The 12,122-nt window shown below is 39.2% G+C and overlaps 1 pseudogene; it reads right to left on the minus strand.

The window, feature by feature from the left end:
- Positions 1–287: 287 nt before the first annotated feature.
- Positions 288–2,443, minus strand: LOC124102985 (oxysterol-binding protein-related protein 9-like; annotated as a pseudogene).
- Positions 2,444–12,122: the final 9,679 nt, after the last annotated feature.

Raw genomic sequence — 12,122 nt, forward strand, 5'->3', positions numbered from 1 at the left:
CTGAGGAACCAATATTTACAATAGATGGAAGATTTATGAAAAATCTGCCATCAGGTATATTTTTGTGTGTATATATTTCTATATATAGAACCTAAGAGATTACATGAAGGAAGAAATAAGAGTCTGTATGTTGTGTCTTAACAGCAGAACAAGAGTACAGAGTGTGAAACTTTTCAAAGCATGGGGTCTGGAACAGGAGCAGACGTCTTGTTTTCTTAGGACTGAAGTCAAAATCTTAACTGCCATAGAGAAAGGGAAGCTTTTCCAGATTTAATTGTTCATCTGTGTCAGAAAGTCCAGTATCCCTGAGATAGGAACCACTGCAATAAGAAGGGAGTGATACGTTCTCCCAAAGGAAGATTGTTGCTTAATTTGGACGACTTACCCTGGTCATCAGGTGTAAACTTTTGTTTCCCAGCCTGATGCTTCACAGCACCAAGACGTTTCAGTAATGGTCCATCATAAACCCAGCATTCTCCATCTTCATGGAATAACCTTGTCTCCCACTGAATTTCCTTCTCCTTCCTTTCTTGGGCTTCTGCTCTTTGTCTTTCTTCAAGTCTGTGCTTTGCTTCGGTTGCTGCATCAATGTCTCTGATTTTTAAATTGAAAGTGATATCCTTCCAAAGGCAGCGGGACTCATATTCATTGTGATCTTCCAACTTCCTCACTTTCTTCTTGATTATAGGCAACTTCTTGGTATCTACAAAGACCGTATTTTTCCCTGTTGTATATTTTGCATACACTACCCCATTCCATTCCCCTTCAATTGAGCAAAAAGACTTCTTGTTATTTGGAGAAAAAATCTCAGCAGTAATTCTGGGTTTCTTGCCTCCATAGAAAGGTTTAGTGTGGAAGACGATATTTGCACTATAACTAGTTTTGGAACGATTAATATTGCATTCTCCTCCTAGTTCCATCCAGGGCACTGTGAGGATAGACCTTCCATAACCATTGGGGAATGTGAGAATGTAATGCTCATCATAGCCAATGATGAGCAATGATGTCTCATACTAGACATGAGACACAGCCTTGCCCTATGTGGTGCACCCCAATGGACATCCCAAGAAATTTTGATTTAGTCCAGATATGAGCACTGAATTGGATTTTCTTGTTAAAACAGTCAGCATAAAAGGCTGAAATGGATGCATGATGGGAAACCTGCTCAGCCATGAATGTTACACTGTTTTTGTAAACCCAGGGAACTGGTCCTTCTGAAACTAGCTCTGTGTTTGTTCTCTTCAGTGTCATTTGAAGAGACATTCAATGTCCAGTGACACTGAAAGATCTCACCCTAAATGGGGTTGTATGGCTTTTTGGCAACCGATCCTTTCCTTCCTGCATGAAAGGCCGAGAGGTACCATTTCACAACCTGAACCATTTGATCCCTGGGATCTTTCTGGTCACTAATGCTCACAAACAGGTCCGGATGTGCAAAAAAGTCTGCCTACATTTCTAAAAGAGATCTTCTTTCAAGAATAAATGTTGGAAGAACTACCTTAGTAAGATCCATTCCGAGCCTAACCTGTGACAAGAGGTGCATGATAAATAACACTCTTGTGCTCCTCCACTGACCTGCCTCCCGGTCACCGTCTCTATCATCATGTGAATCAAAAAGGTCAGCATCACTTATACCATTGGACATGGAAGAATTCAGTGATTCTGTGGTATCTGGGCACTTTAGGATATTTCCCAAACTGCTGTGGGTCAAGACTGAGGCAGAACCAAAAGAATCTATTAAGCGCTTTGGGGATGAGCCACCCTGATGGAATTCATCAGCATCATAGAATTTATCTTCACTGCTAGAGTAAGAAAACTCTGGGACTGTATTTGGAGACAAGTTGACATGACTTGGAGAAGTTAGACTGCTACTAGGTGGTGAATGCCCACTGCCTGTACTATTTGGTGTTGGAGTCTGATGATGTCCCAAGGTAGCTAATACAGATCCAATGGGTAAGGAAGACGGATGCTGCTTTGACTTACACAACTGAGCTGGTTCTGGAGGTAAGACAGTCTGGGAAGGCATTGTGCTGACTACAGGTTACCAGGGACTGGGTTGATATATTGCATCTACAGGATTAATAGTACTTTTAGCAATCTGCATCAACATAATGCATGTTTAATAGATTCTACCATGCTATTTGTTGTTTCTTTGAGAGTTTCAATTTTCTTTCTCTGTTCATCATCTTTACAGTTTTGAAGCTTGTCATCAAAAAGCTTTAGTTGTTCTATCAAGATTTGTAGGTAAGCATCTGCCTCTGTTAGTTTCTTGTCATAGTCTTGGACACTAGGAACAAATCCTGAATCCAAACCCCCAAAGGGCAGCGAGAAGGAGGCAGGGGAACGACATTGGCGCCTCCCGTCTTTGCCAGGGCAGGCAGCAGGGACCCCAGAGACTCAGGGTGGGGACCAGCCCCTCTCCCAGACCTTCGGGGTCTACTCACTCCTCAAGTGGCCAGCAAGAAAGATATTTCAGGCCCCCTGCCCTTCGGTGCCTCCTGGGGGGAAGAGGTGGGGGCTGCTCCTGCGCATGCGCACCCCTCTTCTAGTCCCTCGATCAGATCCAGGCCCAGCCACAAGTTCAGCCCGTCCCCGGGGCCTACAGCAATGATTATTAAAAGGGGAGTATTGTGGAACATGGAGGACTTAGAGTCAGCATATAGTTTTCTTTTAAAAAAAATAAATGAAGATGTTAGATAAGAGTTGGAAACTTAAAAAAAAAAAAAAAAACAGACTTGGAGACTTGACATTAGTCCCTCAGTGACTGTTAGCCAGCATAGCACTATTCTGGACCTCAATTTCCCTAAACTAAAGTGAGAGGCTTGGTCCATTGTTACTTAGCTGGGATAAATTTTGAAATCACCTGGGAAGATCTCCAGAGGTAGAATTTTTGTTTTGTTTCTTACTGTGCTACCAAGGCCTAGAAAAAAATGCTTGGCATGAGGTAAGTAATCAGTAAATCTACACATATTTTGTGAATAAATAAGTGAAACTTAAAAATTCACAGGTCTGGCAGACTCTGAATCCTCAGGCAGCATAGAAATAGCCTGTGATTATATTTTGGAAATTCCATCCTGATCAATTTCACCAAGTACTCCTGGCTAAGAACCACTGAACCCAGCAGTCTCCAAGGTCTCTTCACATATAATTGCCAGATGTAGCAAATAAAATTACATCTAGTTATGTTTGAATGTCAGATAAACAACAGATAATTTTGTAGTATAAGTACAGAATTTTTGGTTGCCACAATTTCTTTCAGTATAACCTTATAAGGCAACTGATTTGACAGATGATTAGGGCCAGAGAGTGGACCTTGAAATTGGCCCCAATTGAGGAATCAGAGAGATACTCTTGGTTTGAGTCTCAGCTCTGACTGTGTGATATAAGAATATTGCTTAACTTCACTGGACTCCGTGACTATAGTACTTACCCTGTGGAGGTAGTGGACATATTTGAGATAATATAGATATGGTGCCCAGGTCTTAACAGATGTTTATTAATGCTTTTTTGGTACTTATTAATGATTAGCTATTATAATATAGTTGATCTAATCAGTGGGTAGAAGAAGAAATTCAGTGTCAACAAGTCCTTCATTGACTACACTGCCAACTAGTATATTGGTAACTCTGAAATGACCAACGTTATAGTTAATAGTTGTAGGTAGAGCTGGGCAAAAGCTGAATGAATGCTGACCTTCTATCAAACAATACCTCTATGTCTGGGTGAATAAAACCATCCTAAAAATTAATATACTATCCAGAATAAATAAAGAAGGAAGTCTTTCATTTCATTCATTGTGAAATTTCATTTGCTTAACTGACTTCTTCTGATGTCAAAGGTAAATATTTGCTCAGGTTTTATAAGATCACTGTACAGAGAGACAGGCCATTATGTGGGCAATGAAAACACACCAAGCCTACCTGATTTCTCTCTCTTCTAAGTTAAAAGAATCTTCTATTTCCAGAATTTTTGTTGTTGTTAAACATTTTTAATATATCCCCTCTGAATTAAAAAAAAAACAAACAAACATCGAATCACAAGTAAAATGTTCATTAAAAGAAAACAATTCTCTCCAGAAACATCGATTCAGATAAAAATCTTTAGATAACTTCATTATCAATTTTAAGGAGGTATGGCTAGATAATAAATCAATAATTCACTCTTCAATAGAGTTACTCTGATATCAAAATACTTTAGGCACCTTGTGGTTATTTTAGGGATTATTCAACAAATATTTTTTGTTGCGTGTGTATTATGTACCAAACACTGATGTGAGTGGTAGGGACCATCAGTGAACAAAAGAGACCCCGAATCCCTGTTCTTTGTGGATCTTGACTTTGTGACCAAGGGAGACAAATATAAGCAAACTAACTGAATAAATGAGGATATGGATGGTGATAAGTGCGATAGGGAGAAGAGGAGAAGGAAGATGGATGTATGGGAAGGGCTAGACCACTAGTTTTAAATAGCACAATAAAGGCAGGTTGGCTGGAGAGGAGTGGGGTGAGAGCAGGAGGAAGGAAGATGGAGTAGTTACCAATGTCATAATCATCTCTTCCATAAAGGACTCCAGGATCCTGACTTCCAGTTTAGTTTATTTATTCTATGACTGTGGGGAGATTCTAAACTACTTACATGGGATGATAGTTTTCAATTTGCAAAGCATGAATAGGTTGAAAATTTATTTCAATAACTAAGACCAGAGGAAATCAGCATGGCTTAGTGATGGCATGTGTACTGTTATGGATAGCTCTGAATTCATATTCTGATTTTCTTTCTTACCAGATTTGCATCCTTGGGCAGATAACTTAACCTCTCTGTGCTTCAAGTTCCATCTCTGTGAAATGAGAGGACAAAAAAAGAGCCTCCTTACCGGGAGCAGGTGGCGATGCCTATAATCCCAGTAGCTCTGGAGGCTGAAGCAGGAGGATCACAAGTTCCAAGCCAGTTTCAGCAAAAGTGAGGTGCTAAGCAATTCATTGAGACCCTGTCTCTGAATAGAATACAAAAAAGGGCTGGGGATGTTACTCAGTAGTTGAGTAACCGTGAACTGAATCCTTAGTACACCCTCACCAAAAAAAAAAAAAAAAGCCTCCTTTAGCATAGTGAGGGTTATATGTCAAATGTTTACCACAGTGCTTGGTGCTAATGTGGGAGGATTGTAAGTTCAAAGCTAGTCTCATCAACTTAGTGAGACCTTGCCCAAAGTTAAAAAAAAAAAAGAAAATTAGCATCTATATTGGCTGTATAGCATTCTACCCTATTGCTGTCATGTTATCTGGAACATTCCCTATTGTAGGACATTAGTATTACTTCTAGTTTTTCAAAATAATAAGAATCACAATAAAAATAATGCAAATTAGGTGGGCAACACACTGCGAGTTAAATAGACAGAAGTCCCTTAGATTCATAAAAGACAAACAGCATGTAGAAATAAGTTCTCCTAAAGTACACAAACTTTGAATAAACATTGAATACATGCAAGTGTTAGATAAGTGAATGACCTTTTGAATGACCTGAGGCAGCAAGTGAAAGGAACTGAGTGAACTTATTTATTTAGACAATAATAGCTCTTTCAAATTCTGTGTGTTTCCTAGAGAAATATAGGGGTGACAGTAGACAATAAAACCTTGTACAAATTCTTTACATAATTGCCTTGGCTCTAAGGGTCAAGGCAGAATTTCATATAGGGTTTCCCTGAACTCAAGTCATTGTCCTTCGCTATAAGTTTTTGCCCCCTCTTTCTCTTCCCCTTCTCTCAGTGTGCTTTGTCAGACTACAATCGTGGCTGGAAGAGAAAAGATGACTGGCCCTTCTTTGTTCAAATTCAGTACTATGTTATACATACCGGATCTCGTTTGAATGTAGCATTCAAGAGAAGGCTGCCACCTAACCAGATCCTAGGAGCAGGGAGCCATTGTTCCTCTCACTTGGTTTCTCCAGACTGGCTGGCTCAACCTTTGACCTTACCTACAAGGCTTCCTGACAAGGTTTTGAGGACCACCAGTTAAGCATGCCATCTATTTTTTTTTTAAGTTGTTGATGGGCTTTTATTTTTGTTTATTTGTATGTGGTGCTGAGAATCAAACCCAGTGCCTCACACACGCCAGGCAAGCACCCTACCACAGAGCCACAACCCAGCCCCATGCATGCCATCTTTTAACATTCTAAAACAATTCATGATTTAAAGGAGCTACACTAAATACATCAAGGAGCATTAGACATGACTAATTCTAGAACTCCATTGAGGCCCAGGCCCATAAATCTGCTGAACCAGATGCAGTCTTGCCATAAGGCAGAGGGTTGGGGGAGTTAACTTGCATTTAGTGACAAGACAGGTTTTATTGACATCAGAGTGCCTTACTAGGTTTCAGCTGGAATAATCCTCAGTTGAATGTGGGGCAGCCTGCTTTCCTTCTCTTGAGGACCCCATCTCCCAGGGAAGACTGCCCCCTCCCCCAGCCACCTTCAACTTCACTCAGAGAATCTTTGTTTTTATCTGTCATTAAAAGTTTGTTTGATGAAAAGGCTCTGAGTCTCAAAAAATGGCTGGGTTGTGTGAAAACTACTAGGTTAAGGGTCAAGGCCAAAAGATCAACTGGGTCAAGGTTTCTTTGCTAAGGGAAAGCTTTAGTGACAACTTTTACTCCGTAAAAGTTATCATCACTGACATAATTAAAACAAAAACCCAAAACAACAGCAGCTACCTAATACACACACTATCCTGAACTGGATCCTCCTCGTGAGTCCTGACTATGCTCTCCAGAAACCTAGATTCCAATCCTTTTTTCCACCTAGTAAGAGAGGAAACTTGTAGCTCTGGTCTTCTTTACTACAAACTGTAGATTCTAATCCATGAGTACCTCACAGGAGAAATTGGCTCAGGGGATGCTCTTGGTATAGCGCCATGTGCCAAGGTGCTCAGTGAATCAGGAGGCTGAAGCAGGAGGATCATGAGTTCAAAGCCAGCATCAGTGACTTAGCAAAGCCCTAAGCAACTTAGCAAAACCCTGTTTCAAAATTAAACAAATAATAAAAAGGGCTGGGGATGTGGTTCAGTGGTTAGACATCCTGGGAGGTTCAATCCCTGGTACCAAAAAAAGTAAGTTCTCAATAAGTGTTAGCAATTATTAAAATTAGATTCTTGTTTTAATTGCAACATTTCATACCTCTTTCAAACCGAACTCTGTTAGTGTTAAAGATGTGTGATTTATACACATATATATTATCTCCCTAAAGTCAAACTGCTATATTACAGATACACACACACACACACACACATTATTTCCCTAAAGAACCAGTAGTTTCTTGGGATTATTCATTTTGTTTCCTTTATAAAACCTAACCTAACACTTTAGGCAGAGTAGGCCCTCAATAAATATTTGGTAAATAAGTAAATATTCTAAATAAAATAAGTCTTCAGGTACAAGTTTGTAAACCCAATCCCTCTACTCAGAATCCTAGTAGAATGTCACACACCTTTTGAATTCTCTATAAATATTTTATAGCCACAATAATATAATGACTATAATTATGAATAAAGATTACTCTTAGCACGAATTTCCTGAATGAAGGTTGTGTCCAACAGCAACACTGAAAATTTATTCACAGAGGGTGCCAGCCAAATGCAACCTGAATCCTAACTTACTTTTTAAAATAACTAAAGCAAATGAATCTATGTGTTTCTACCTTTCAAACAGTTGTTTCCAGAAGCTATGAGCTTGGGGTTATCATACTGTAGATTGCAATAAATTAGGTCACTTTTTCTTTCTATATTTAGATAATAATTCTTTGACTTGTTTTCTGATGAAGTCAGCAACTGGATTATTTTCCATTCACTTCCTAAGCTTTGTAATGCTGTGACTTAGTGGCAAACCAACTAATGTACTCTGAATTAGGAGCTTTGGGATACAGAAAGAAACAGAGCAGGACATGTGGGCCACTCCCTTCTGCTTTTTCTGTTTGAGTTTTCTCCAAACAAGGGTGTCTCAAAGCCCTATTTGGGCAAAGGAAACCACAGAACCATCAACTATAGGTGAGTCGTCCACATTGTGATTCACAGATCTAAGTTTTGAAATATTAATAAATGATCTACGTTTAAAAAGTATCCTTAGTGGCAGTAAGACCTTGGGCTAGGGTGAGGGAACATAGTTTCCATTAGTAAATCTGGAGTCTCTGAGGGCTTCCTGCGGTGGTGGCTCCAACTGTCCCAAAGCTTACCTCTTCTCTGAGGAGACTCACTTTTCTTCATGTGTGCACATGATTTCCTTATTCTCTCTCTCTCTCTCTCTCTCTCTCTCTCTCTCTCTCTCTCTCTCTCTCACACACACACACACACACACACACACACTCACACACACACCTTGCCACTATGACTTCCTTATAATATTCAAGACACAATCCCTTCTTTTATAGCCCTGCAAAATACATCAGTGTTATAGACTCTTCTTCCCCCAGCCCCAAAACAAAACAAAAAGAACCCTCAATTATAAATATGGTATATAACCATTTTTTTTAAAGTGAAATGAATCAGCATACAAAGAAGAAAATTATTTCCAGGGCCTACCCCAATTTTATGTGTCCCCAAAATATGATTTGACTTGGTGACCTCCCGCCTAGGTGTTTTCCTCACTCCCTCCTGACTTACCTCCTTGCTGCCCTCTACCTTCTTGGGCCTACACTGGACACTCATCAACAGAGTCCTACCTGCAGTATGCCCAAGATCCATTTGCTTCAACTTCCTCTGGGAGGTTTATTCCTTATTGTAGCTTGATGTAAAGAGGCACAGTAGGTATTTGTTTCCATTTTATAGATGAGTCAGTTGCTGCAGCAGATGACTGAGTATATTACACGAAGTTGCATTACACAAATGAGCTGGTGGTGGTATGGCTCAGAACCAGGGCAGATGCTGTTTAACTGCAAAAACACTTGCAGTCATGTCTACTATTAATATGTTAGATGAGAAAATGTTAAAGAATATTTCACAGAGGAGACAAGTGAAGTACAGCTCACCTTTGAACAACCCAGAATTAGGGGCACCCACCCCTATATAGTCAAAAATCTCCATATAATTTTTGACTCTCTAACAACTTGACTGTGAATTGCCTTACTGTTATTGATAATATAATCACCACATACTTTATGTAATATGTATTATATATGGAGGAAAAATTCGTGAGAACCTGAGAGATCATTTTTTACTGCAGTTTGCAATTTATTGGAGAGTTGAACTGCTCACACCAAGGTGATTAGCATCCCAAAGAGTTTTCAGTGGACACTCTCAATGTTTGTGCTCATTGCAATAGCAACAGCAGTAGTACTGTGTGTATACTATAGTTAATTACATGCAATTATGATTTAATACTGCTTCTTTACATTTGTTTACAGTTCTCTGGACTGCTAATGGCTCCATGTATGGTCTGTGTTTGTGTGAGTTTTTATAAATTTTAACTTTCTGTAACATATTTTTGTAAATTTTATAAATGATAAAAGAGTAGTAAATGATAAAAAAGACTTCTGTCTCTACTTATCTTATGCATTTATGACATGCTGAAATTTTTCTTTGTTATTCCTAGGCTATGCAGGGTTATTTTAGCAAGCAAATTTTTTCAAATTGTTGTGAATCTCCAAAGATAAATAAATAAACCCATGTAGAAATGGATTATAAAGTTCAAACCCATGTTCTTTAAAGATTGATTGTATTTCTTTTTTGGGGGGTGGGACTGGGGTAGTGGCGATTGAACTCAGGGACACTCAACCACTGAGCCACATCCCCAGCCCTATTTTGTATTTTATTTAGAGACAGGATTTCACTGAGTTGCTTAGTGCCTCCCTGTTGCTGAGGCTGGCTGTGAATTTGCGATCCTCCTGCTTCAGCCTCCTGAGACACTGGGATTATAGGCATTGCACCACCGTGCCCTGGTGCCCCATAATTGACTGTATTTCCATGTCCTGAGTCCTCCTTCCTTCCTTCAATACTATACATTTGTGTAAATGAACCATCTCAAGATTGGAAAATTGAAAAGTGACAGTGGAACCTCCAAAAACCCTTATGAATACTTTTTTTCTTTTGTGACTGGAATTAAAGATAGGAGTGGTATGCCACTGAGCTATATAATCAGTCCTTTTTAAATTTTATTTTGAGACAGGTCTTGCTAAGTTGCCAAGGCTGACCTTGAACATGGGATCCTCCTGCCTCCAGTCTCCCAAATAGCTGGAATGACAGGTATGTACCACTTAGCCCAGCCCTACCAAATACTTGATATCTTGTTTACTGGCAAAGGTGACAACATAGGACTATACAAAAAAAAAAAAAAAAAAGGCCAAGATTACTCCAACAGTGGCCAAACCACCCTCTTCCTCAAAAGTTCTACTGAGAGTGAGATAGCCAAAACTATCTGATTTGATGAGTCTTCAGACATTTCATGTAGATAAAAGTTGAGAAAAAATTAATTTCTGTTTCCTGAAGGCTTGGTAAACATGAGATTACAGCATGGCTGGTAAATATAAATGGAATTCTAGGCCACCATTTCTAAAAACCAAATGGTCACCAAATAAGTGATTGCAATTTATTATTCTAAGATGTCAGCCTGGTGTTGGGCTATAGGCCTGTAAACCCAACAACTTGGGAGACTGAGGCAAGAGGATTACAAGTTCAAGGTCAGCCTGGGCAATTTAGAAAGACTCTGTCTCTTTGTAAAAAAAATAAATAAATAAAATAAAAAATAAAAAGGGTTGGAAATGCAATTCAGTGGTAGAGTACCTCAGGGTTCAATACCCAGTACCAGTGAGGGGAAAACAGAGAGAAAGAAAGAAAAAAAATCCCCAAAGTTTCATTTTTAAATCCATGCCAAGAACTCTCAACCAAGCCAATTACTGCCCAAACAATTCAACAAACTGGTTATATGGTCTCAACAAGATGTCTGTCACAAAATCTCCAATACCAGATTTACTTGTACCTCTGTTTTGTTTTTCCCTGAAAATCAGAGGGAAGAAATCAAGGAACTCAGGCAAAAAAAAAAAAATGTTGTATTGAATACAGAAACCCATACTCAGAAACTAAATGCTTCTGCCTTCATTTATAGTTAAGGATAAATGCTAGATTTTCAGATGGGCATAGTGGTATGTTCCTGTAATCCCAGGTGAAATACAGCAATAAATATATAGTGGGGAGAGAAGGGTACAGATACATATTACAATTTGGATAAACCTTGCACTTATTAAGTGAAAGATCCAGACCAAAAGACCACACATTGTTTCTTTTGGGGGAGGGGGAAGGGGGTACTGGGAATTAAACCCCCGGGCCTCCAGCTTGCTAGGAAAGCACTCAACCACTGTGCTACCTTCCTAGTCCTTATGTTTCTATTTATATGAAATGCCCAGAATAGGAAAATTCATGGAGCAAATTTAGTGCTTGTCAGCAGCTGGAGGAGAAATAGGGATAAAAAAACCTCTAATGGATATGGGGTTTTTACTGGGATAATGAAATTATTAGAAACCATCACCATTAACAGTGACATTTTTAGATGTATTCATAAATATATTTATGAATATATCTAAAAATCACCGATTTGTTCACCCCCCCCAATCTGGGGATTACACACAGGGGCACTCTATCACTAAACTAGGTCCCTAGCCCTTTTTTATTTTGAGGCAAAGGCTTCCTAACTTGCACAGTTTGGCCTTGAACTTGTGGGGCAAGTGCCACCTCACCTGACAGAACTGTGCGCTTTAAAAGTAAATTCGATGATATGAGACTTGTATATTAATTAAAAAAAATAAATCCAAAATAACAATTTCAAATACAAATCTACTAAAAGTTCAAGTTCTGCCATATTTTATTGATTGGGTTTGTTTCCTTTGGAGGGCCTATGAATAAATGTTTACTGACCAAATGTAGAGGAGGATCAAGCAGAGGTGAAGACTAGGAATTCTGGGGGGTGAAAGACACTTTTAAAATGCAGGCTGGGGAGATAGCTCAGTGGTAAAGTGCCTGCCTAGCATGCATGAGGCCTTGAGTTCAATTCCCATCAACAAATAAACAATAATAATAAAAATGATATTAAAAATAAAAGGCTGGGATTGTGGCTCAGCGGTAGAGCCCTCACCTAGCACGGACCCGC

Source organism: Marmota monax, unplaced genomic scaffold, assembly GCF_021218885.2.
Source record: "Marmota monax isolate L192 unplaced genomic scaffold, Marmota_monax_Labrador192_F-V1.1 WCK01_AAM20220418_F8-fsc00059, whole genome shotgun sequence".
Taxonomy (NCBI): domain Eukaryota; kingdom Metazoa; phylum Chordata; class Mammalia; order Rodentia; family Sciuridae; genus Marmota; species Marmota monax.